This window comes from Lactuca saligna, chromosome 8 (assembly GCF_052625555.1).
Source record: "Lactuca saligna cultivar CGN05327 chromosome 8, ASM5262555v1, whole genome shotgun sequence".
Lineage (NCBI taxonomy): Eukaryota > Viridiplantae > Streptophyta > Magnoliopsida > Asterales > Asteraceae > Lactuca > Lactuca saligna.
In genome coordinates, this window is record NC_136424.1 from 117124240 (window position 1) to 117150569 (window position 26330).

Here is a 26330-nt window from a genome sequence, read left to right on the forward strand (position 1 = left end):
TTCCCACTTCCACTCAGGAATCTCCAAGGGCTGCAACTTACCATGCGGTCTCTGGTGCTCGGCCTTAACCCTACGGCAGGTCAAACACCTCTCAACGAACCATGCGACGTCTCTCTTCATACAAGGCCACCAATATTCCTTCCTCAAGTCCAAATACATCTTCGTAGCACCGGGATGGATCGAGAATTTCGATCTATGGGCCTCCTCCATCAAAGTGGCACTCGTACCGCCCACGAATGGTACCCAAATCCGACCCTGAAACGTCAGAAGTCCTCGTCCATCCTTAACGAACTCTGAAATTAACTCAACGACCCGCTCTTTCTTCTGCATCTCGGATCTCACAACCTCGGCCTGTGCCCCACGAATAGCATCTAATACTAGAGACATCACCGTCAGTCTCAGACATACGTCTCGCAATGGAGTGCTCTCCGCCCTACGACTCAATGCATCGGCTACCACGTTAGCCTTGCCTGGGTGGTATAGGATCTCACAGTCATAATCCTTAACCACGTCCAACCATCTCCTCTGACGCATATTTAGGTTGGGTTGATCCATCAAATACTTCAAACTCTTATGGTCCGTGTATATAGTACAACGAACCCCGTACAGGTAGTGACGCCAAATCTTGAGAGCGAACACTACTGCCCCCAACTCTAAGTCATGCGTGGGATATCTCGCCTCGTGAGGCTTTAGTTGCCTCGATGCATAAGCTATCACATGGCCTCTCTGCATCAACACTGCACCCAATCCCGAAATCGACGCGTCGCAATATACGACAAAATCCTCCATCCCCTCCGGGAGGGCTAATACCGGGGCTTTGCACAGTCTCTGACGTAGTGTCTCGAAGGAAGTCTGTTGCTCGGGTCCCCATGAGAATGGAACACCCTTCCGGGTCAATCTGGTGAGCAAGGGATCCGAGTTGCATTTTCATGGGGACCCGAGCAACAAACTTCCTTCGAGAGGTAAAAGGTAAATGCAAACCGCAGGATAAGAATGATTCATACAACTTAAAACACATAGAATTAAGAAGTCAGACTCATGAAAAGTGTAATTATATTTTCTCAATAGATCAAATTAAGATCAGGTCCAAATTAGACCAATAACTGAATAACATAGAACTGATTTAGTAGAAAATGAAAAAAAATAATAATAATCATGATAACGATAATTGCACACATAAAATTTCTAACTATAATAATTATTGATAATTTTAAAACATATAATTTAATATAAGCTTTTAATTAGATAAATAAAAATAACAAATTCGGTTATTTGGTGGACCATCCATGTAATGAACCGTAACGGCATAAAATAATAAAAAAAAAAAAAACATTATCGGTTCAATTAAAAAAAAAGGAAAATTAAAGAAAAAATGGTTCCGAAATGGTTTAGCGAACTTAAGTAAATTTACTTCAATTTAAATAAAAAAACCACTAAAAAACGATAAATAAATAAAATTATATAAAAACTAAAGATCAAAAAGGTAATTATTAAATTGTTAAAAAATAAAATAAAACCAATATATATATATATATATATATATATATATATATATATATATATATATATATATATATATATATATATATATATATATATATACTACTTAAAAGTTAAAATTAGCACTAGATGGACCATTCATGTAATTTTCAAAACCATCAAGACCAACGACGTGACATTTTTTTTTTTTTTTTATAGAAATCCTTAAAATGCAATATTTTATAAAATATATGGACCCATGTCAATAGAATTTACCTTGTAATTAATTAGCTTTAGTTATGATTGGAATTTCTAAAGTGAAATTAAACGTTAAAAGTATAAATTTATTTTACTATATATGTTTTATAAAATCTTCTAACATAAATACAAATTCAAGTCCATAAATCTAAAATCTTTGTTTATATTATATTCTCAACAATAATGTGGATTGTGTAACATATCAGCTATGGGCAGAATCGTTAGGCACTGAGACGGCATCATTGATCCATTATTGATTACATAGAACAAATACAACAATATATTCATAAATTAGGAAACTTTTATTACCAAAGGGGAAATTACATTTGATATTTAATCTGAAAGGACTAAAATTTGAAAGCACGGAACAAGCGTTAAAGAATTGGCCAACTGATGAAAGTACTATACAATACTATATAGACTGTCATTCCATTATTTTTATTTTCTAATTAAGATAATACATGTGATTTGAAACATGTCTACATAATCTACATAATGTTGATGAATTCATAAGGATGAATTATTAGAATCATAACTACTTTTAATCAAAGTATGTTTTCGGTGTATATAAGTAGTTTCCAAGCATATATATATATATATATATATATATATATATATATATATATATATATATTACACTCTTAATTTTACAATGATTCCATTTAAACGAGCTCCTAACTAGATCGTTTTCCCCTCTCGACGCTTCATTGGATGTCGTAAATGATAGACAATTATCACCCAGTGTGACTTTACCATCAAGTTTGTAGCTATCAACCACAGGTGGGGGTGTCACCCGTATAGATCTATACATTATCATCTCGCTCACGAAGATTAACAGCTATAGTTTAGCAGTCAGCTAATTATTTCACTTAGGTAATGAATATGTCTCATTTAAACAATTAAATGAAATTTTTAAAAGTTTGTAATCCCTAACTTGTATATAAAAGTGTCCGGTCATAATTTTGACAACATATATCTAATGTATATGTTCTCTAATCATAAGATCGACAAATTAAATAAATATCACTTTTGTATGTACAAGCGTGTGTTTTCGTAATAAATAATAGTTAATAGCAGTTTGACATATATTCCTCACCGAAATTGTAAAACGTTATAAGAAGGGGTTGTAAAACTCACTTTGGTGATCACATAGCTTATAATAATACTTCGGAGAGAGGCCCATAAATTTTTCTAAAAAAGGCTGAACAATGCTTCTCCGGACGAATGAATAGTAACTCGTCGTAGTTTGGCTGCAGAATATTATCGGAGGTTCGCTAGTGGTCGTTGGCGGCTGGCTATATCGAAGATAGTTCCTCACATTGGACTTGGTTGTCAGAGGTCGAACGGAGGTGGGAAACAGCTGATAGAGATGGAAGGTGGTGGTCCAGTGGCTGTTGGTGATGAAATACAGTAGTGGAAAGGTGGTCGGTGGTGGTTTGTGTCGAATCCGAGAAAGAGAGAATGGGAGGGAAAGACTTAGAGCGGGAGAGAGAGAGAGAGAGAGAGAGAGAGAGAGAGAGAGATGGTGTAAGTTGGAGAGAGGGACAAAGCCTCCTATTTATAGTTAGCCAAAACTAGATCTGACGGTCCAAATAATTTCTAGATTCGGCGGTTAGGTCGAGCTTGACGTGACTCGATCTTATCTAACACAATGTCGATTTTTCATGAAAAAATGTTAGAGCTCTATTTAAATACTAGGCTGTTTTATGATTTATGAAATGTAAAACATTGTTGTGAAGCAGTATAGATAACCTAACAAATCATTTTAAGTTTCATTTTTATGTTTTCGGTTCTCGTGTCCATGTCCATTTATTTGTTTATCGATAATTGTTACTTTTTCATACGAACTCTGTTTTTGATGTTCTTTATGTCCATAGTTTCATAATTATGTGTACTCTTTGTTTAGCATATCATATATACATATAATACTTAATACACATAGCTACATAAATTATTAGATTTTTATATTGACAAATGTTTGTTCGTCGACGATGTAAGAATATGAAATTTAGAGTGAGTTGACTTGTAGTCAACTATTGACCAAAAGGGGAAAATTATCATTAGTGAGAAATGTGAGATTATTAAGATGTGACTTCATTAAAATGGACAAGATGAGTTTAACTCACTAATATGATATAGGTGAGTAAGTTTAGGAGAAGAAATACATATGAAGATGCATTTTGACTAAACTGGTAAAATGGAAAAGTTTATGTTTTTGGTCCATCTTTGTGACTTAATTGATTAAGACGCATAATAAGTCAGTTAGAAATGAATTAAGAAAGATGTACAATATCCTCCCACCTTCGTGTGGATATAAATATCATAGGAAACAGGTTAGAAATGAAGAAGATATACGTGTTAGAAGTTGGGAAAAAAGTTATCCCCAAAGTTGGAATAGAATTAGCAATGAACTTTGCTGATCTCTAGTTATTGGGATGCGGTAAATATGTCTCCACATTAAGGTGATCGATGATAAGGATTTACTCGAAGTTGGTTGCTATATGGGAAAGCCATCGCGGCTGAGCAAGAGGTTGAACACATCCTATTTACACGCACCACGACATGGTAAAGTCTTCATCGCAACACAGTGTCAAGATAGATTAAAGATCTATTAAGCCTTTTGTTCTTGCCAAAAACAACCCTAAATCCTTTGGAGCTCATCTCCGAAGATTTTGAGAATGAAAGATGATCTAGAGGAGATCAAGGGTGTTTGTGGCTTAAATTGAACATCAAGAACTCAATAGGTAATCATATGCTCAATTTTTAAGCTAATTAGATCTTAATGGTGTTTTTTTGATTATTTGAGTTAGTTATGTAAGATTTTTCTAAAAAGGATTGTTAGTGTTGTGTAACAAAGTGTTTAGAAGTCTTGAAAAAGCTCTATATATGTTTTCCAAGGTGAAATCTACAAATGTAAATTTAGGGTTTGAAACCCTAACTAGTGGTACTATTCAATTGATGCATTATATATTAGAGTGTAATGAATTAGGTAGTATGGGATGACTAGTTTATTATTTGGATTGAATTTGGAAGTAAAAAATGAAATGTTAGAGTTTTGATCAATTAAGTGATCATTTTGACATTAGGAAGTAGATAAGATCTTAATAGAATAAGATGGGTTTTAAGGAACTTGAAATGTTGTATGAATAGTCATTGAGCAAGAGGATAAGCTAATATACATCAATTGAAGATTTGGAGTCAATTGGTAGTTAGTCCACACTAACTAACAAGGAAAGTCATTACCCTCTCTCTCTTGATTATGCTATATATATTCAGATGCATGTATGTAAGTATCATATATATGAGCATGATATAGATAAAGAAAAGATGGGATTTTATGTACTATAATCCTCTGTAATATTATATACTAAGCGTTATACACATAAGATCATGTATCCGAGCATGTATGTATAACCAAAGTATGTACATATGTATAAGGAAAGGATAAGGGTATTAATATTAATAACTATTGGGTTATATGTGCTATAATCCTATGTAATATTATATACCTGTCACACCCCCGAACCAGAACGACGGAAACGTTCGGAGGCAGGTGACATCATTGAGCAGTATCATAACAATTGTAAATAAATTAAACATAGAAAACCCAAACATCATACATCAATAATACAAGCTTACATTGTTTTACATCATGTTTATGTTTTTAAGTTTACACAAAAGAAACATCAGTAAGCAAATTTCCAAAACACAACAAATTAATCTTTAGTCCGCGATCCATAACCTGCTTATTGATTTCCTGAGAATACAAGTCGTTTGTAAAAGCGTCAACATAAAATATGTTGGTGAGTTCATAAACATTTTTGTATAAAACTTTGAGGATAGTTTAGAAAATCCAGAAAATCCAATATTTTTTTTTATCAAAATAGTTATGAGTCTTATTTAAATTCGGGTATAGTTGCATGTGTACCTTAATTCATTGTTTTCAAAATTGTAATAAATCGTATCTCCCAGAAAATTGTATATTTTCTTTTGTATAAACATAGTAGCTTTTATAAAGTCCTAAGACTTGTTTGGAAAAGATCTCATTGAGGAGATCAAGCGTAGTTAAGTGTGAACCGTAGGTGAAATTTGTATAAATATGATTCTAATATATGCTAGTGAGTCGTTATAACCATAATGATGTGACGGAGTGCCTGTTATGACATTCTTCAGGCGTCGGTTTTGTTCAAGACATTTGTCACCCTAGACTGGCCGGTCTAGCTGTAGCGAACATCGAAGGTGCGAGGTGTCAACCCTGTATAGATCTATACATAAATTGCTGCTCTCCCTCCAGGAGAATCTAGTTATAACTCTTACAGGACTTAAAGCGTACACTATTGTATGAATATATGTACTGTGAAGATTTGTCTGACTAGAATACTAACTGATCTTTCAGCATAACGTGAAACCCATTATTTACTAAATAAATAATAATACTTGTAGTCGTAACTAGATATTTTGCTTCGTTCGTTTCGTTTAATGAAATCAATCCACTTTGAAATATTTATCATAATGAATTGATATTATCAAATCCGGAAAACAACCCCTTTTTCTTTATAAAATACTATGTGTGACTCAATTTGTCAGAAAATGCCAAGTTGCGATTTATATATAACTTTGACTTGTGAGAGTTCATGACAGCAGCTTTATGACATGCGAATTTTTCTGTCATAAAGGCCCCATTTGTGTATTTCCATGGTGAAATTACTTATCAATATTTATTGTTGGGCTAGAGATTATTTTTGAAGATTGCGTCTTTTGGGCTCGTTTAGCATATGGCTTTTTGTATTACGGTTTGGGCCTGTCCAACCGTGAACCTTTTATGTTTTGTATATAAGTTTACGCTTGCATGCATATTAGGTTAAGGTTTTTAGAGATCTGAGAATAGTGATACATCTAGACGATAACAGGTTTCTTTGATCGTTCTTGTAACCTTCCAATCCTCTACAGTTGATGCTCTTAATCGAGCTCTTTTGAGGATTTTGTTTAATCATTCGACTCGTTTGATTCCATCTTGACTTATTCTTTTTATTGCGTTCTTATTGTTTACGTTTATATACTTTTTCAAGATCTAATCAATCTTTATAGATTAAAGGTTAGTTTAATCTCATCAATTGGTATCAGAGCAGGAGGCTGTGTAATCGATACACATCTTTTCTGTGAAAAAGATTTCAATTAGGGTTTTTCCGCAATTATCAATATTTATTGAGCCGTCATCTCTTTATTGACGTATCTTGATATTTATTGTTTTGCCCTAATCTGCTTTATTACAAGTCTGATCTTTGAACAGGTTTTTACGATCATAATGGACGCAACGCAATCAAACCTTCTTAATATTTCCAACAGCATCGGTTCGACGACAAGGATTCCAATCTTATACACCCATGACTATGAAGTATGGGCGCATCACTTCGAAGACTACGTAATTGGATCGGAGGATAATGGGTATCTCATATGGGAAGCCATCACCAATGGACCGTTTTCTCATTCTGCAACGTCCAGAATCATCAAAACACAAAAGGAGTACAATGATCTGCTAAAGGACGTGAAGGATATTGCACAAGATGAAAAGGATAAATTCCAGTGCAATATCAAGGCATTAAGGTTGATTAGATTCGCCCTTCAGTCCGACACATTCAGGTTGGTCAGCTCATGCACGACGGCAAAGGAAGTTTGGGATAGACTTCGTGAACTGTACTCTACAAATGAGGATCTTGAACATTCTATTCAAACTTTGCTTTTATCTGAGTTTGGAGAATTCAGGCAAGGAGCCGAAGAAACGGTGACCCAGACGTTTGATCGTTTTAATCATCTTCTCAGCAAGATGATTAAACATGATATTGAAAGGAAGCTTATCGAACAGAAGGTTACTTTCTTGAATGGATTGAGGTCTGAATGGAGAGCAGTAGTTTCCACAGTCAAAGCCCATGAGCAGTTTAAATCATACTCTTTGGCGAAACTGGTGGGTATTCTTAAGTCACAAGAGAAGATTGTGGTGCAAGAAAAGAACGTCGTTACTAGTCTTGGTTCGTTGGCCCTCCTATCTAAAAGTAAAGCTGTGATGGAGGATGAAGACCTCAACCTGGAGGAATATGATCTCACGTCTGAAGATTATGCCATGATGGTATCCAATCCCAAGAGGTTCATAAAGAAGAGATTCCCCATCAACAGAAACCGAAACTGGCAAGGGAGTTACAGCTCTGAAAAGGTGAACAATGAACCGAAGGCTGAGGAGCACAAGAAGGAACCGAAGGTGGATGGGGATTCCAGAGTAAGCTGTTTCTACTATGGTGGGAAAAACCACTATGCCAAGGACTGTGTCCTCAAGAAGATGGCTAAAAAAGATGATGGAAATGATGAGGAAGCTGTGTTGCAGAAAAGATTGGACGAGTTGAGAAAGAAGAAGTCTACCGCTAACCCTTCTATTAATTCTCTTATTGTGCAGGGTTCGGTTAAAGGTGACGAGTTCGGTAGCACGGAAGTTTGGTCTACCGACTTAGAAGACGATGAAGTGAGGAAGCCTACCCATGGAAAGGCTTATGTGGCTAAGGAGGAAAGCAGTGGAGGAAGATGCTTCATGGTGACTGATGTATCTCAAATGAGGGGATACTACACCGATGGAGGAAGCGATGGACCGAAGGTACAGGAGGATATGTGTTTTGCGGCCAAACCACTTAGCCAACAGTTCAGTGAGCTCGATGAACTGATAAAGAAGGTACAATCTGTTTTTGTTTCATCTAAAGTACCATCAACCTTATATGAGAAAGAACTAAAAAATGTTAATACAAGAATTTCTCATCTAGATAGTAGCTTAACTCAAACTCGAGTCACCAATTCTAACCTAACTGATCAATTGAGCAGGGTGGCATCGAAAAGTGAGGAGCGGAGAATGTGGATCGAGTTAAAGGAGTCGGAATTAGTTAAAGTTAGAGACGAAAACATTTATTTGCAAAGAGACAATTTAAAATTGTTAAAACAGCGGAATGTTTTTTGTTTAATAGCTAAACGTTTATACTCTAATATTACTCAGCTTCACTTGGATTGTGAAATAGGCCAAAAGATCCACCGCATGATTTTGCCCTTCCTAGAGTTTAAGGAAGATGAAATCGATGCCGAAGCCTACAATTGTGAGAGTGTGATATCGTCTGATGATGTCAATCCGACCTACATGTATGGACTGGACAAAATTGAGTCCTTCATTAAATCCAAGGACCACAAGGACATGCTTAAAAACCTTTTGGATGAAAATGACAGACTTAAACTGAGAACCGAAACCATGCAAAAATTTAACTCTTTAAACGCCAACGTAAGCTCAGAAAACAAAATTGATGTTGAAAATGCATCTGAGCTTAACGAGGATGAAAACATGAGTGAAATTTCTGTAAAGGACACGGTTGACTGCTCAGAATTTACTAAAAGCGGACCTGAAAACCACAAGAATCTTATTTCTGAAAATTCAGTAGAGTTCGCTCGTTTGTCCCATCAAAAGTCCCCAGTTTTAGTTGAGAAAGCAGTTGTGTATCAAAAGGTCAGGACCACTCCGAATCAAGTATACAAAGTAACAGGAGTAACCGAACATCAAACAACTGAACTTGTAGCCATTGTAAACGAAGACAATGCTGATGGCTGCGATGAGTACTTCTGGGAAGCTCCAATTGATAATGCAGACGAAACCATTGGTTTATCTGAAAGAACTTCCTGGAAGAGCAAAGGAAGATACATACCTGAACCCTTGAATAAGCCGAACAACTTCGATGAGCCGAGCACCGGTGGTACAAAAGATATTCCTCAGAAGAATGATCACTCGGCAAAAGAAGACATTCCCTCGGCTCCTTCAGCTCAAAGTAAAACTCCTGCAGTTCAAAAGGAACCAGCCAAAAAGACTCCGAAAACGAAAGCAAATGTTCATCATCAACCTACTCAGATGAGGAATAGGAAGAGAGAAAGGAACAATAGATACAGGAAGAACCTTTCTGAGAGGAAACAATTCTGGCACTCCCAGAATGCATATTTCTCACACCAAGACAAAAATCTAAAGTATGAAAATAATCCTGTAGGAAAGCTTGAAAGTCACAAAAACCGAAAGCCAAGGTTCGGTTCACAAGAAGATATCAACCGAAACCAAAGGTTCGGTTCCAAAGACAGCTCCAACCGAACGCAAAGGTTCGGTTCTGAAGTCAAAAGAGAACAAAACTCTAAGGTCAATCCCTCCAACGATCAAAAGCAAAAGGGTCACCTAGAGTCTCCAGCCAGGAAATCTTCTCAATCCAAACCCTCTCATTCTAATTCTTCTCGTTCATCTAATTCTTCTACTTCCACTGATTTATCTCCATCTTGTTCTAAAACTGATTCCTCTTGTTCTCAAAAATCTCACTCGTCAGCTGAACAAAAGGGAAAGCAGAAGGTGAATGAATCCAAACCAGAGTCCAAACCGAACACATCCAATCCTAACAAAATAAAAGTTTTTACCATTAAAAGGAAAGATGAAACAACTCTTATAAAACGAACTTATCTTGTTGACGTCTCTCTTACTGTTCCCGTTCCCATGCAAAGCTCACGTGGACCCAAGAAACTTTGGGTTCCTAAATCTGTCTAATTTTTGCAGGTTATAAGTGACGAGCAGTTCGACGAAGAATGGTACATCGATAGTGGCTGCTCACATCACATGACAAGGAGGAAAGAGGAGCTTAGGGAATACAGGTCTCTTGCAAATGGTGGCAACGTCAAGTTTGGAAATAATTCCTTCGGCACCATAAAGGGATATGGGATGATAACAAATGGGGACTTTACTATAAGGAAGGTGGCTTATGTGGAAGGACTCCAACACAACCTCATTAGTGTATCTCAGCTTGTTGGAGGTACAGGTCTCAAAGTCTCGTTCGATGATGAAGGTTCTGAAGTCATAGAGAAAAAGTCAAAGAAAGTGATTCTCAAGTCAGAGTGAAAGGGTGAAATGTTTCCCTTAAATCTTAAACCCATCAAAGGAAACCCAGCTATATGCTTGTTGTCAAAAGCTCAATTCGACGAAAGCTGGTTGTGGCACCGAAGATTATCTCATCTCAATTTTAAAGATATCAACCGACTTGTCACTGGAGGTCATGTTAGGGGTCTTCCATTGCTCAAGTTCGACAAAGATCATTTGTGTGCTGCATGCGAAATGGGGAAGCAGAGTCATAAAAGTCACCCATCTATAATCAACACGAAAGTTGTTGAACCACTCGAATTACTTCATATCGATTTGTGTGGTCCTTCATCTATCGAAAGCATCGGTGGTAGCAAGTATATTCTTGTTATTGTTGATGACTTTTCATGATTTACATGGGTGTTCTTTCTAAAGCTCAAATCTGAAGCGACTCAAAAGCTGAAAGTGTTTATCAAGCAAATTGAAGTACAACTCAAGAAGGTTGTTCGCAACATCAGAAGCGACAATGGTCTCGAATTCAAGAACAGGGATTTTGAAGAGTTTCTTGCAGAAAAGGGAATAAGTCACAATTTCTCAGCTCGCTACACACCGCAACAGAACGGAATAGTCGAAAGACGAAACCGATCTTTGTGTGAAGCTGCCCGAACCATGCTAAGTTTCGCTTCCTTACCTCTTTATTTTTGGGCTGACGCTATTTCGGCTGCTTGTTTTACACAGAACAGGTCCTATCTCAACAAGAGGTTCAAGCTCACTCCATATGAGATACTGAACAACAGAAAGCCCAATGTGAAATTTTTCCATGTGTTCGGCTCGAGTTGTTTCATCATTAATTCTAAAGAACACCGCAACAAGTTTGATGTCAAAGCCGACAAGGGAATTTTTCTGGGTTACTCTCTCACATCCAAGGCGTACAGAGTCCTAAACAAGCGTTCGAGAAAGATTGAAGAAACATACTATGTGACCTTTGACGATACCTATGTCAAGAAGCTACAGGCCAAAGAAGACACTGCAGGGGAAATCTTTCCTCTAACTAACAAGGTCACAGTTTCGGTCGCCAATTTATACAAGACATTTCTGGAGCTCTTTGACGAACCAGAGAAAGCTTCACTCTTCGAAGCAGGTGCAGCAGACAACAAAGTTGATCCTATGAAGCAGATTGTCGAAGATGCTGCAAGAAGAATGCATGAAGAAGGATCAACCACTAATGACTCACCTTCCAACAACGCTCAAGTCGAGGGGGAGCCAAGCTCTCAAGTTGAGGGGGAGCCAAGCTCACAAGTCCAGGGGAAACTAAATTCTACCACTCCAACCGAAGGTCTTTCACCAACCGAAGATGATTCTCCAACAGAAGATACCTCTCCATCCGAAGATGCCTCAATGCCTGGAAGCTCAGTACCACAAGAAACACCTGAACCTCATGCCTCTCAAAGCTCATCAATTGAGGACGAACATGATGATCTGACACTTGATTACGATAGCCAATCTGAGCCAGAAGAAATGATCAATGCTGAACTAGATCCAACCTTTAATCCGAATTACCCTCCTCTTATCAAATGGACCAGAGATCATCCTGTCTCTCAAGTAGTTGGCGATGTTTCTGAAAAGGTTCTGACCCGATCACAACTGAAGGCAAAACAGACATCCTTATTTTCAAAAGTTGAGTTTTGTATGTTTAACTCATTCGTATCAAAAGTTGAACCGAAGACAGTTAACTCTGCCCTAGATCACTCTGATTGGGTTCAAGCTATGCAAGATGAACTGAACGAATTTGAAAGGAACAAAGTCTGGCACCTCATTCCAACTCCTCCAGATGCTTCGGTTGTTGGTCTCAAATGGGTTTTTAGGAACAAATTGGACAAGGAAGGTAATGTTATAAGGAACAAGGCTCGTCTGGTGGTAAAGGGATACTGTCAGGAGGAAGGGATAGAATATGAAGAGACTTTCGCTCCAGTAGCTAGGCTAGAATCTGTTAGAATATTTCTGGCTTATGCTGCTCACAAGAATTTTGAGGTCTTCCAAATGGACGTCAAGTGTGCATTTCTTAATGGAGAACTCGAAGAAACTGTGTACGTGGAGCAACCTCCCGGGTTCGTGAACGAAAAGCATCCAAATCATTGCTATATTCTGGATAAAGCTGTGTACGGCCTCAAGCAAGCTCCGAGGGCCTGGTATGAAACGCTTACAAAATTTTTAAAGATGTCTAAATTCAAACAAGGTTCGGTTGACCCAACCTTCTTTCGCAAAAAGGAAGGTAACCACCTTATGATAGTTCAAATTTATGTCGATGACATCATCTTTGGCTCCACGAATCCCAGCTTAACAACTGAATTCAGAAAGCTGATGGAGACTAAGTTTGAAATGAGCTCAATGGGTCCTATTAACTTTTTCCTTGGTTTAAACATAAGACAGGGACCCGAAGGCATCTTTATTAATCAGGAAGCTTACACGAAGACTCTCCTAGCAAAGTTTGGTATGATGGGAGACACAAAAGTCAAAGTCCCAATGGCATTCGGCACCAAGCTTACCCCATCCCTAGACAAACCGGCTGTCGATATCACACTCTATCGTCAAATGATTGGATCACTGATGTATCTAACTGCTAGCAGACCTGATATCATGTTTTCTGTGTGTTATTGTGCTCGATTTCAGGCAAACCCACGCGAACCTCACATGCTTGCAGTGAAGAACATCTTACGATATCTCAAGCGAACCACCTCCTTAGGTCTATGGTATCCATCCAACTCAGGCTTCTTTGTTCAAGCCTATTCTGATGCTGACCTTGGAGGATGTGGACTCGACCGTAAAAGCACAACTGGTGGTTGTCAATTTCTTGACGGGAAGTTAGTCAGCTGGCAATCCAAGAAACAAACGTGCGTGTCGCTATCTACTGCCGAAGCGGAATACATTGCAGCTGCATCCTGCACATCACAAGTGATTTGGATCCAAAGTCAACTTCGAGACTATGGACTCAATATGAAGAAGATCCCACTATATTGTGACTCTGAAAGTGCAATTAGGATCCATCATAACCCAGTGCAACACTCCAAAACCAAACACATAGCACTGCGGTATCACTTCATCAAAGATCACGTGGAAGATGGAAATGTCGAAGTTCACTTCGTAAGAACCACTGATCAACTGGCTGACGTCTTTACAAAAGCTCTTCCTGAAGCGTCATTCAATAAAATATTGCAAGGACTAGGTATGATGGAATCAGAGTCAGTACCTCACACTATCTCTCAAACTCAAACGTAAGAACCGAAACCAACCGAACGTTCGGGTTCGGTTCAACTATCTGACTCACTCATTACTTCAAAGGTAGTTTTTCTATGTTGTATATTTCTTGTACAATTCTGTTTTTCCTCGTGTTAAAAATTTCTTTTCCTTGTTTGCTTAAATTTCCAGGTTCCTCAAAATTTTATTGAACCGAAACCAACCGAAGGTTCGGGTTCGGTTTTTCAAAATTTTCTAGAATCGAAACCAACCGAAGGTTCGGGTTCGGTTTTTCAGAATTTTCTAGAACCGAAACCAACCGAAGGTTCGGGTTCGGTTTTTCAGAATTTTCTAGAACCGAAACCAACCGAAGGTTCGGGTTCGGTTTTTCAAAATTTTCAACAACCGAAACCAACTGAATGTTCGGGTTCGGTTTTTCATTTGTCAAATTTTAAAGTTGTTTAAAGTTTTTTTTTATGTCTAATTTTTTTTAAGTCTTATTTTTTTTAAATCTCAAAAACTCCAATTTTTTTTTTTTCATTTCTTGTGTGTTCGTGTTCGTTTATGGGGATAAATTTGATGAAATACCTAAGTGTCCCTAGAAGCATGCTGCTGTATGTGTCTCAAGCCTCATAAGATTTTGAATAATGGCCCTCATGACCTGGTATACACAAACCTTGTCTTCCCAATAAGGCCAACTCATTTATTCTAATCGTGAGCTACCTCACTCTTTTCTCACATGAGTTAAGAGTTTCCTGCTTGGTCCTTCTTTTCGCAGCAGAGGTACTTCGCTCTCTTACACCATCTCCACATTACTTCTCCACTACACTCATTCCATCATAGTAACCCTTGAGACTCTCAGAAATTACCACTGAGGTTTATGGTTACACAACATATGTGTTTATGATCTTAGTATTGTGTCACTACGAACTAAGTGAAACCCAAAATTCCACACCTAATGAATTGACGGTGAACAATTAAATTGCTCAAGTTTTCACTACAGAATTGATGAAAGTTCCCTATTAAAATCTCCAATTTTATGTGGTTCCTATGAAATTGTTTAAACCCAAAACATTTCTTCCCTTGGGATCGTGTTCTTATTTTTCTTTCTGAGATTTTATTTCTTTTCAAGCCACTCTTATTTAGCCTAATTAAAAGAAGCCTTTCAACATTTCTTAATAAATGGTTGATCGTAATTTAACGGGAATCCTCTTTTAAACCTTAAGTTCTCTCTTGTCCTGTGGCATTAAATGCGCGTGTTGGAATAGTAACGGCTTGTCCCTATGAAACGGTGCTTGGTGGGCGGCGTGATCCTAGGAACCTGACACTCCTACGTGATCATCGCACGCCCCAACTGTCATCCATCTGTCACTCAACAACCCGGTTCAAATTTCCATAAGAGATTTGAAATGATTTTTCTCTCTCCTATCACCCATTATAAATAGCCCACTACACCACCTTTTACCTCTTTACAACCTTCAAAATTTCCAGAACGCAAATACTCCCAAACAGTTTCCTGTTCATCATCTTCTTCATACCTACAACAATGGCTGATTCCTCTTCTGTTCATGCTACCTCACAGATCCTTCCCATTCGCCCACAACAATGTCTGGTCATTGATCTTAACCCACTGGCGTACGACTCATATATGTCGCCGGTCATAGAGTGTTTGAAGTATTCCCAACTTGTTCCGGCTCTTTCCAGAATCGAATCGGTGCCGATGGTGGCCCTATCGCAGGTCTACGCGACTGCATACTACGACAAGGCCGTCGACCGGGTGTTCTTCGAGATTGGAGAACACAAAACCTCCGTCTCTCACCCACGTTTATGCACCTTGCTAGGGTTTGCTGCTGACCCTTCAAGAGTTCATCTGGAGTCGGTTCAGATTGGTCATCTGTATAACATGTTTTACAACATGGGATACACAGAAGTTCTTACTTCTGTCGCAAGGTTCAAAAAGTCATGCCTGCCGCCACAGTGGAACGGTCTATTTACACTCCTTTTCAAGGGCTTGTCGGAGAGAAGTTCAGGATCAGATGGTGCAAGTCGTCTCTTCCTCACCATCATGTACGGGGTTTACAATGGGATTAACTTGGACTATGGGTTTGTCCTATGGTAACAACTTATTCAAAGCCTCTCCTCTTCATCCCGACACTCTGAGGTATCTTTGGCTCGATTCTGGATCCTGATTACAAAATGGGCCATGGACATATTTGATGTTCCTACTGCTGATGGTGCATCGATGTATTCTGTTGGTACTTTCCATACCAAGAAGATCATCGTCTCAGATGCATCAAAATTCTCCTTCATTGGCTCTATCCCGGAGTCAATGTATGGCGACGTGCCATCTGATAGCAGGTTGATTCGGAAGCTCAAGGAGCTAAGGCCATCTGGTCCAAGGGATCTGACCCCGAATATGCTCAGGTCAATTCACGATGCAGACAAACCGGTGAGCAGGGGCAAAAAGGCAGAAAAAGGGAAGCAAACATCCAAAGCTCCAAAGGGACCTTCTCCTAAAAAGCGGAAACAACCGAAAGCCGCACAATCCCCACTGCCGAAGAAGAGGAAGACCCAACCGAAGCGAAAGCTTGTAATTCCCTCTTCTTCGAGTGACTCTGAGGGTGAGAGTTCGGGTTCTGACGACTCTCAAGGAGACGCATCTCCTCAACGAGGCAACACACCACCTCGGTCCCCTACCCCAGAGATGGAACTTCCAATTTCCCCAATTCCTTCCCCTCCACCAATCTTTACAACTACAACCGAATCACCACACGTAACCGAACCACCTCAAACCAAAACCCAAACAACCGAAACTACCCATACTCAACAACCAACCGAAATTATACCAACACCCACTCAACCTGATCCTACCAAACCCACAACACCCCCAACTTCACCACCCCCTTCATCTCCTGAAAATGCCTCTGAGGGTGAAAACCCTTATCTTGGTGGTGAAAATCTGATCTTTGATTCGGTCTACTATAGTCCGTTTCAAGTTCAAAATGACGAGGAGGATGATGCTCCAGTAACAAAGAAGCATCTAAAAGAGCTCAACGAGAAGATTGACCTACTTCTCGCCTCCTCTTCCAACCAGCAGTCCTCTCTGTCTGAAGCTGCCCTTCAGAAGATTGTTGATGCCTTCTCCAGGGCTCAACATGATTCGGTGGCCTCAGCAACTGCTGCGATTGAAGCCTCTACCAGAGCCTGTGAGGCAGCGACCGAAAAAGTCGATAAACTATTTTCTGATGCCTCTACCCTGCTGCAGTCCCTGCAGGAAAGTGCCAATGCCACCCAGACATCTTTGGAACAAATTGTTCAACAATTGGCCACCTTTGTCTCATCGGAGTTTCCTTCGTTCGCTACTCTCCGCCAAAACATAAGCGACGACAACTCGGCCTTTCGTGACTCCATTGATGCTCGCCTCAACAAACTACAAGAGGATCTTGCAACCGAGCGTTCGTTAATGGACGATCTGGCAACCAAAACAACCGCACTTGAGGTCAAGACAACTCAACTCTCCCAATCCCAACAACAACTGGAAGATCTTCGATCTGAAAGGGAGGTGATCAAGACATGTGTTTCGGATGTCCACGCTGCTATATCCAACATTCTGGAAGCACACGATCCCATCTTAAATTTTTCCGTAAGGCGTTCCCTTGCTGAAACACTCTCTCCAGCCATCGATCTTCTTAACAAAGTAGAAGGGCTACCAAGTTTCGTGTCCATTCCGAAACAAGGGGGAGATGAGACGACAGGATCAAAACCACCTCCTTCCTCCAAAGCTACTCACACGACCGAACCATCTCCGACTGGTCAAGCTTTAGGCTCAGGTGTGAAGGACAAAGGCAAAAACATAGCTGAGGAAGAAGATGAAGAAGGCGACAAGGAGACCATTGCTGACATTTTAAAAAGAAAGAACAGTCGCAAGGTTGATGATGATGCCAGTCGTGTGGCGCGAGAGGCTGCTGAAGCCGAACGCAAACAAAAAGAAGCCCACGATCTCCTTGAGAGCCGAAAGACTCTCTTCCCTGCCTGGACCAGGGAACGTTTGATTAAAGAGGCCATTGAAACTCCTAGCATCTTATGGCTCGAGCCGGTTATATCGTTCGACTGCAACAACACTGTCGATTCGCAGTTCGATATGCTGCTGACTCGAAAGGCGTTCATCTTCCACGTCTTCTCAAACATCTTTGAAGTCCCTCACCCGAACGCTGAGCTTGACAAGGAGCTCATTGACTTCTATCTGGCGGCTGATCATCCACAATTCCTTACTTGGAGTGCCCAGAAGATTGTAAACGTTCGGGTGCTGAAACCTTATACTGAAGGACGTTTTATAAATGTTCGGTTCAAGTTGATTCGGGGATCTGCAAGAACTGCTCATCTTATCTCCCTGGCAGATCTACCGAATCTAAATCCTCATGATTGGATTGTCCTGTATAATATCCTTTTGACTAATGAAGCTGAATATGGTCCCATTCTAGACCATGTCAAAAGGATGTTAGCCTGCTACATCATGGAGGTTGCCCTAATGGATCAGAAGGTCGCCACAGTCTTCAAGAAGAAACCCAAAATTGCTCCTGTGGGATCGGCCAGTGATCTCAATCAAATGCTACTGGGCAGGATCGACCCGAGACGTAAGTCGGTTATGTTCACTAGAGCGGAAGGACAGAAATGTCTATTCGCTTTAGCTGAGAAGCATCTTTACACCACAACCTGTTTGGAGCATGTGTTGTTCATTATCAAACGGTGTAAAGAGAACTCGGCTGATGACGTCAAGTACTTTGAAGATATGATTAACTGGTACATCCGGTTTAGACAGACCATTCTTTCCATCACCAAATGTCTGTTTAGTACCGTGAAGAAGAAGGTACCTGCTTCAGCTGCTGGCCCAAGTAACTAGTGAAGGTCTCGCTCCAAATTGACGCAAAGGGGGAGATTGTTGGGCTAGAGATTATTTTTGAAGATTGCGTCTTTTGGGCTCGTTTAGCATAAGGCTTTTTGTATTACGGTTTGGGCCTGTCCAACCGTGAACCTTTTATGTTTTGTATATAAGTTTACGCTTGCATGCATATTAGGTTAAGGTTTTTAGAGATCTGAGAATAGCGATACATCTAGACGATAACAGGTTTCTTTGATCGTTCTTGTAACCTTCCAATCCTCTACAGTTGATGCTCTTAATCGAGCTCTTCTGAGGATTTTGTTTAATCATTCGACTCGTTTGATTCCATCTTGAATTATTCTTTTTATTGCGTTCTTATTGTTTACGTTTATATACTTGTTCAAGATCTAATCGATCTTTATAGATTAAAGGTTAGTTTAATCTCATCATTTATAAATAACCCCTAATAGTTTGCAAATAGTCAAAAAGTTCCCATTTTCGAAAGTTACTAAAAATAGTGTCAACTTATCAAGGTTCCTTTTTATAACTTTTATTTCTACGCATGAAAGCATAGACAAAGAGGTTAAGTTGGACACACCCAATAGTTGGGAGGCTCTTTTGTACACAAAGTATCCTCTGTTCTTTATTAAGTTGTGAAAATTTACGTTCAAGAGAATATTACTAAACTAATAATTTAATAATATTTTACACACACATCCAAACATACGTATACATGCAATTATTCAAGTATTTAGACAAGATTTGACTTATACTCTCCCCCAAAACACTAAAACATTGAAAAAGGCGGGGTATGAAGCTTACCTTGGTTAGCTTGCTGGGTGATTTGAAGAGTGATGAGCAAGTTTCCAAGCTCCAAAGTTTGGAAGATTCTTAAATCTTTAGAGGATTCTAAGAATGTGTAAATATAATGAAATCTTAGAATAATGTGAAGAATAATTAGTCAAAGAAGATAAAATACTTACCAAAGAAATCTGGAAATTTCCTTAAAAGGAATGAAGTTGAACCTTGAAGGAGTTGAGAGTATTCTTAGGAGTTTTCTGGAAGTGAGAAATGAGAAGTGGAACTTGGGGAGGAAAAAGGAGTTCACATATTTAAAGGGAAGGATAAGGGTGACTTGACATTTGCATGGAGAGATGGTGAATAAATCTTGTTATCGATGGATAATGTGTGGTTTACTTAGATTTTCATGGGGAATCAAGGATTTACATCACATCACAAAGTCAAACCCCTATATTTCCTTAGAATCTCCAAGAAATCTTGGGCTTTATTTTATGTAAATATGTTTAAAATAATTAATTTTGGCATAAAATAGTGGTTTAAGGGGTCTAAGATATGAAAAATATGAGTTTGGAGGTATTCCCGACGTCAAAATGCCTTAAAATGATAAAAAGGTCCGGAAATGATAAATATCAGAAGCTTAGAGGCGAATTCCGGAGGGTTTAGGAAGGATTCCAGAGTCAGCTGATAACTTCCGAGGCTAGGCTCTAGTTTCCATAGTGCTCTTCTTGGTTTCCGGAGTCAGGAGGCGGATCAGTGGTCCGGACCGACCAAGAATTTCCGAAGCAAATTAAGAAGTTCCTTGGGCATGCTCTTTCAAGCTTTACTCCTCTCATTAAACTGAGATTTGACTAAGGAAAGGTTATATATGGAGATTAGAGAGAGATTTAACATACTTGGAGAGATGTGCGAGAGATTTTACATACTTAGAGAGATTTGGGATATATATATATATATATATATATATATATATATATATATATATATATATATATATATATAGTAGGAGAGATTGAGGGAGACTTTATCGGGAGCCTTTATTAATGTTTTTATTCATATAGTAAGGACTTTAGACATAGTTACATCCCATTTTGAGTGTTAAACACCCCCGAAGGGTACTTAATAGTACTTTATAGAGTTTCTACTTCCCTAAATCAGATTAGGGTTTTAAATTTTGAGCATTTCGTACTTTCAAGTGTTACTTTGCATTAAGTTTTATAGTTTTACATTAGTAAACGTAAAGAAATCCCTCACATATAACACTAGTTGGGTTGACCAAGTTGACTTTTTGACCTTGACTTGACTTTGACATGACTAGAAGCTTGCCGGTTGTCACATCATCCCGTGCTTGAAGGAATTTTGTCCTGAAATTTTGCTTTGAAGTAGCCTTTAAGGTTTAGCAATTCGGTGGGGATACTTCTGTAGCATTTGATCTTCACGTTCCCAGGTGAAATCAGGTCCGCGTTTGGCACTCCAACGAACTTTTACAATTGGGATGGAAATTTGCTTAGTACATTTCACTTCTCTATCCATGATTTCAACTGGTTCTTCCATGAACAAGAGATTCTCGTTTATCTTGATCTCTTCAAGCGGGATTACAAGGGTTTCATCCGATAAGCACTTTTTCAAATTTGATACATGCAAAATGGGATGCACGTTGTTGAGCTCGGAGGGTAGCTGCAGCTTATAGGCCACTGGACCAATTTGGGCAAGAATCTCGAATGGTCCGATGTATCGTGGGTTTAACTTTCCTCTCCCCCCGAAGCGGATCGTCCCTTTCCGGGGAGAGACTTTTAGTAACACGCGGTCCCCCACTTGGAACTCCAGTGGCTTTCGTCTTTTATTTGTGTAACTTTTATATCAATCCCAAGATGCTTTAAGTCGTGACCTGATCTACTCGGTTGTTTCCCGAATGATCTTACACCCTGTGAGGGTGCTATCCGGTAATTGCCTTCTTGCTTGCTGGGTGTCACCCACCTCGGCCCAACAAAGGGGCGATCTGCACTTCTGGCCATACAAGGCCTCAAAGGGGACACTCCTATGCTTGTATGGTAGCTTTTGTTATATAAAAATTCCACTAGGGGCAAGTGGGTATCCCTGGATTTTCCAAAAACTATTACACATGCTCGGAGCATGTCCTCTAGAGTCTGAATTGTTCGCTCACTTTGGCCATCTGTCTGGGGGTGGTAGGCAGTGCTCACATGCAGCCGGGTTCCCAATGCTTTCTGGAGCGATTGCCAAAAACGAGAGGTGAATCTACTATCCTGATCCGAGATAATAGATATGGGGAGCGATTGCCAAAAACGAGAGAGCGATTCCCAGCAGACTCGCCGAGTCCATGAAGGGACTCGACGAGTCCAAGGCAAAATGCATCCAACTCGACGAGTTTTGTTCCTGCACTCGACAAGTTGGACCCCAGACAACATATCTTCGAGGTTTTTGGCTACAAATGGACTAGGAACATTCCCCTAAGTTGTTTTTGAGCTTATAAACTTGTTTTTTAATGTGGTAATGTTCATGCTAATCCATTTTCAAAGATAATTGTCAATAGATTCATGTTTTGTATTAGTTTAAAGGTTAGACTAATTACATGAAAAAATTTGATTTGAATTATCTTGTTCTTATGAGTTGCTTAGATTAATAGGATAGTTACTTGAAATAGTTGTTTTCAATCCATTTTAATCTAAGAGTTGAGTATAAAATGTGTTTGTGTAACTTGTCCTCAAGTTACATATAGAGTCACATTAAAGACTCATAAAACTCATAAAAGTTGGCAAAGGTTACAAAAATGAAGAGTCTAGTTCTAATTAATTGGAGTTATGACTCCATAATTTGTCCTCAAGTTATGGAGGACCAAGAGTCTCTTCATTAAATAAATAAATAAAAAAAATAATAATGTAACCTTAATTAATTCCATAAGTTATAAAATAATGAAAAGTTAATTCTTTATTAGTTTAAAGTCTTCCATAATTTGTCCTCAAGTTATGGAACTTGAAGAGTTTTTGGATTAAAACTACTTTAAATACATAAGTTATGGAATTAATTAGTTTTGAATAGTTTCAAAACTTGCCCTCAAGTTTTGGAATTTGTAAAGTGTTCACTTATGAATACTTTAATTCCAAGTTAGCCCTTAGAATTTTAAAAAGTTAAAATTCAACCCTTATACTTTATAATATTATAAGTTAATAATATATATATGTATAAGAGTAAAGTCAGTCTTACCGCTAGTACGCCTCATTCACGAAGCCGGTCTATAAGGTGGGTATAAGGTTGTTGCTTATAAAATGGCAACTTAATGGGTGTCCACTCTCACCCACCGCTTGCTTGACTGGTGGAGGGTTGTTAGCCGAACGGGTTTGACAGGACTATACTTCTCCCTTCATTAAAAGTATTAATGATAAATACTAAGTAGCTAAACTCTTATAAATACCCAATCTTAGTTACTTAGGAAAATGTGAAGAAGGTGCTAATCCATGAAATTACACTTTGCACTTTGTTTAAGTCGGTTAGTGGAGCGTGTGTGGTTAACCGGCACACTAACTCGTATTTAACAAGGTAGGCAAAGGGTAACTTAATGTTTATCATAGTATCGATGGAGCTTGTGTGGTTAACCGGCACATCGATTGAGGGATAAACACTTAAGGGTACCATGTAATTTGCATGGTTACTTCACACCTTGTTTTGTGATCCTCGACATCCCAGTCACAAAACCTGAAGGGCACACTCGAGATTGAAACATGCCATTGAACAGTTCAATGAATCTCAAAAGATCTAGGAATTTCAAATCCAATGAAAACCTAATAATACATTTCGTTTATCTTGGTGGAAATTGGTGAATCGTCATTCACCTACCTTCAAATTGTTTTATAGCTTGGATTACGGCATACCTCTTCTAAGTTATAAAATAGTTTGTTGCGTCCTAGCCTTAATATTTCATATTGGGTGTCATATTAAGGACTTTAAGATCAACTATCTTGAATATCTCCCAAAACATGTCTGTTTTAGACATTTATGATCTTCCCAAATCTCTTGAAACAAGCATTCCTAATGAAGATGATGTCCCATGGATATCATACTTCTTTCTCCTCCTCCAATTATTCTCCCTAACCCACAAGTTCTTGAAAAGTTTAAGATCACTCAAGCCCCATTGGCAAGGCAAGGTCTAGGTGTGATCACATCTTGGAGATGTAGTCACATATTGACAAGCCGGGAGAGAAGGGTGTCAAAGTCTTGAGAAAGTTGGTGGTTCAACTACTTTCTAAGTCACATAGTGAGTTCTTTTGGAACACCTATGAAACAGACTATGACAAGACCCTTAATGATCTTATCTATTTGTTAAGATCAACTTCCTCAAAACTTGATGGACATTGACAATAGTGACACAGGAAATCCAGAAAAGCATTCTCTTCCCAATGGAAAGGGATCGGCCATAGTCAACTCGGTTGACCAAATGGTTAAGAGAAAAGTCTAAGTCTGTGATAGTCTCGTGTACCATTATCAAAGGGTCCATATGTTTATATCGCCAAAGAAAGGGTCATTAGTTGCGAAGCTGCCAAATTTACCTAAGGATGTTAAAGTCAATAAGATTGACTCTACTTCAGGTAAAGTCCACTAATCTAACTCTGTTAAGTTTCTATTCTGAGATTCCTGATACATGATGTGACTGGGTCACATGGTAATGTTTTAAGAATCAAAGAAAAAGTGAAGAAACTTAAAGAAAGAATATGCTGAATCTGACCGCGTAGATGGATTTCTATTGCGTAGTTTGAAGATCGGATTCTTGAGCTACTTCTTAGGAGTTATGAGTTATTGCTAAGGAATAGATAACAACAAGTTTTCATATGGATTGTAAGGATAAGTTTTTCCGCATAGTTTTAAAATAAAAGAAAATTTTGATTTTATTTATTTTAAAAATATCCTTACAATGGCATTTGAGGAAAAAAAAATTTTGTTGCTTATATGATTCCATTAATAGCAAGAGTGGAAATATGAAATTGATTCCTTCATTTGTGGTAATGTCTAAATTTACCAAATAAGAAAAGATTCTCATTACCACGTCTCAATTGGACCAAAACTTGGAATCATGCAAGCTGTATAGCATGATGAATGAGAACTTTCAAGTATGGGAAAAATTAAGACTAATTACTTGTTCACATGGATGTGTGAGTCAAGTAATGGACTAAGGGATCGAGTACATAGTCAGGTGCACTGATTAAGTCCACCACAAAAGATGTAAGGCTATTCGTCATAGTTTACTAAAGCTCAGTAAATATGATTATACTTACAAGCTTAAGTGTAACTCCGAGACATTGGAAAAGGTTTCAATGCATAGCAGAGCGGATAAGAAGAATCAAATTAGGCAGAAGGATAAAAGTTTCTCAAATTTGAAAAGATGGGAGAGTACTTTAGTATCATCTTTGTGATCATCTTAATGATTAAGAAACCATATCAAAATTTGTTCTCTAAGGAAGTCTTAGTGCATTCTTATGACTAAGAAGAAGGGATCTTGAAATTGTTGAAATGGTTAAATCAAGAAGATGAGTCATACTTCGTTCCAATACAAGTCTTAGAGTCATACTCCAAGATTGTAATATGAGTGACATGTCTTAAAGAAAGTTTAAGAACACTTATCAAATGTAAGAGTAAAAGTTTTCTACTCTTGTACAGTTGAAATTGGTAAGTTGTGATGTTTTGGATAAAACAAAGACCAACTTAGGCCAATTGTGTGAAGTGTTTGTCTTGGTTAGAATCCACACTATCTCTTGGATGTTTGACAAGGGAGTCTTATAGGTCAAGAGGACAGTGGGAGTCTTAAAGGTCTTGAAAGTCTCAAGAACTAATCAAGAATAAAACCTGAAGTTCTTCACTAGCACACGACTTGAGGTTTATAACCTATCGTGTTGACATATTCTGTGCCCATTTCAATCAAAGTTGGCTTTGCATATGAGTTCTTAGAATTCTCAATTGGTTGCACAACAACTTGGAAGCAATGGCAGGCCCTTGAGCTGCCAAGTGGCAAGAAATTAAGATTGAGTTCAATCCATAAGGTTTGGATTTGTCATTATCCTTGTCTTGTGACTATGGTTTTGACAATTCACATGGATAAGAACTCATACACCATTAAATCTAAGTGTCATAAGGTTTCTCTCCGATTCATGAAAATGATGGTGAGGAAACACTTTCACTAAGTAGATTTTAGCTAGATAGCAATTGTGATATTTGCATTCTCAAAGTCCTTAGTGGAGCGTGTGTGGTTTACCGGCACATTAACCTGGACTTGTGAGAAGTGGCAAAAAGGTCTAACCATTATGATTACGACATTCCTCTTCATAATTGTTTAGACACACAAGTGTGCTATCTAAGGGAAGGTGTATGATTTTGATAAAGTTCTATCAAAACAATCTAGTATCAGAAATCTGAACTTTGGTAAGAAAGTCAATAAAGTATTGATTTCTAGAAGTCCAGCTGATTTCTGAGTACATGTCAAAGCTAGTGGGAGCATAAGTGTTATGCTAATAATCATCATGTTAGTGGGAGCATGATAATTATGATAAGTATTGCAAGTTAGCAATGTTAATTATAGAAAACAAAAGTTTCAACTGGGAAAGAGTTGTTTTGCTATAATTAAGGGAGAAGAAATTATACTTCATCTCAAATCTATAAGCTTAGATTGTGAAGTTTTAATCATTTAGTCAAGGATATATATGAATTTCATGTTGGAATAGCTCAACATAAGGAAATTCTGTATATGGGTCCATTATTTGCGTTCTAAAATTCGAT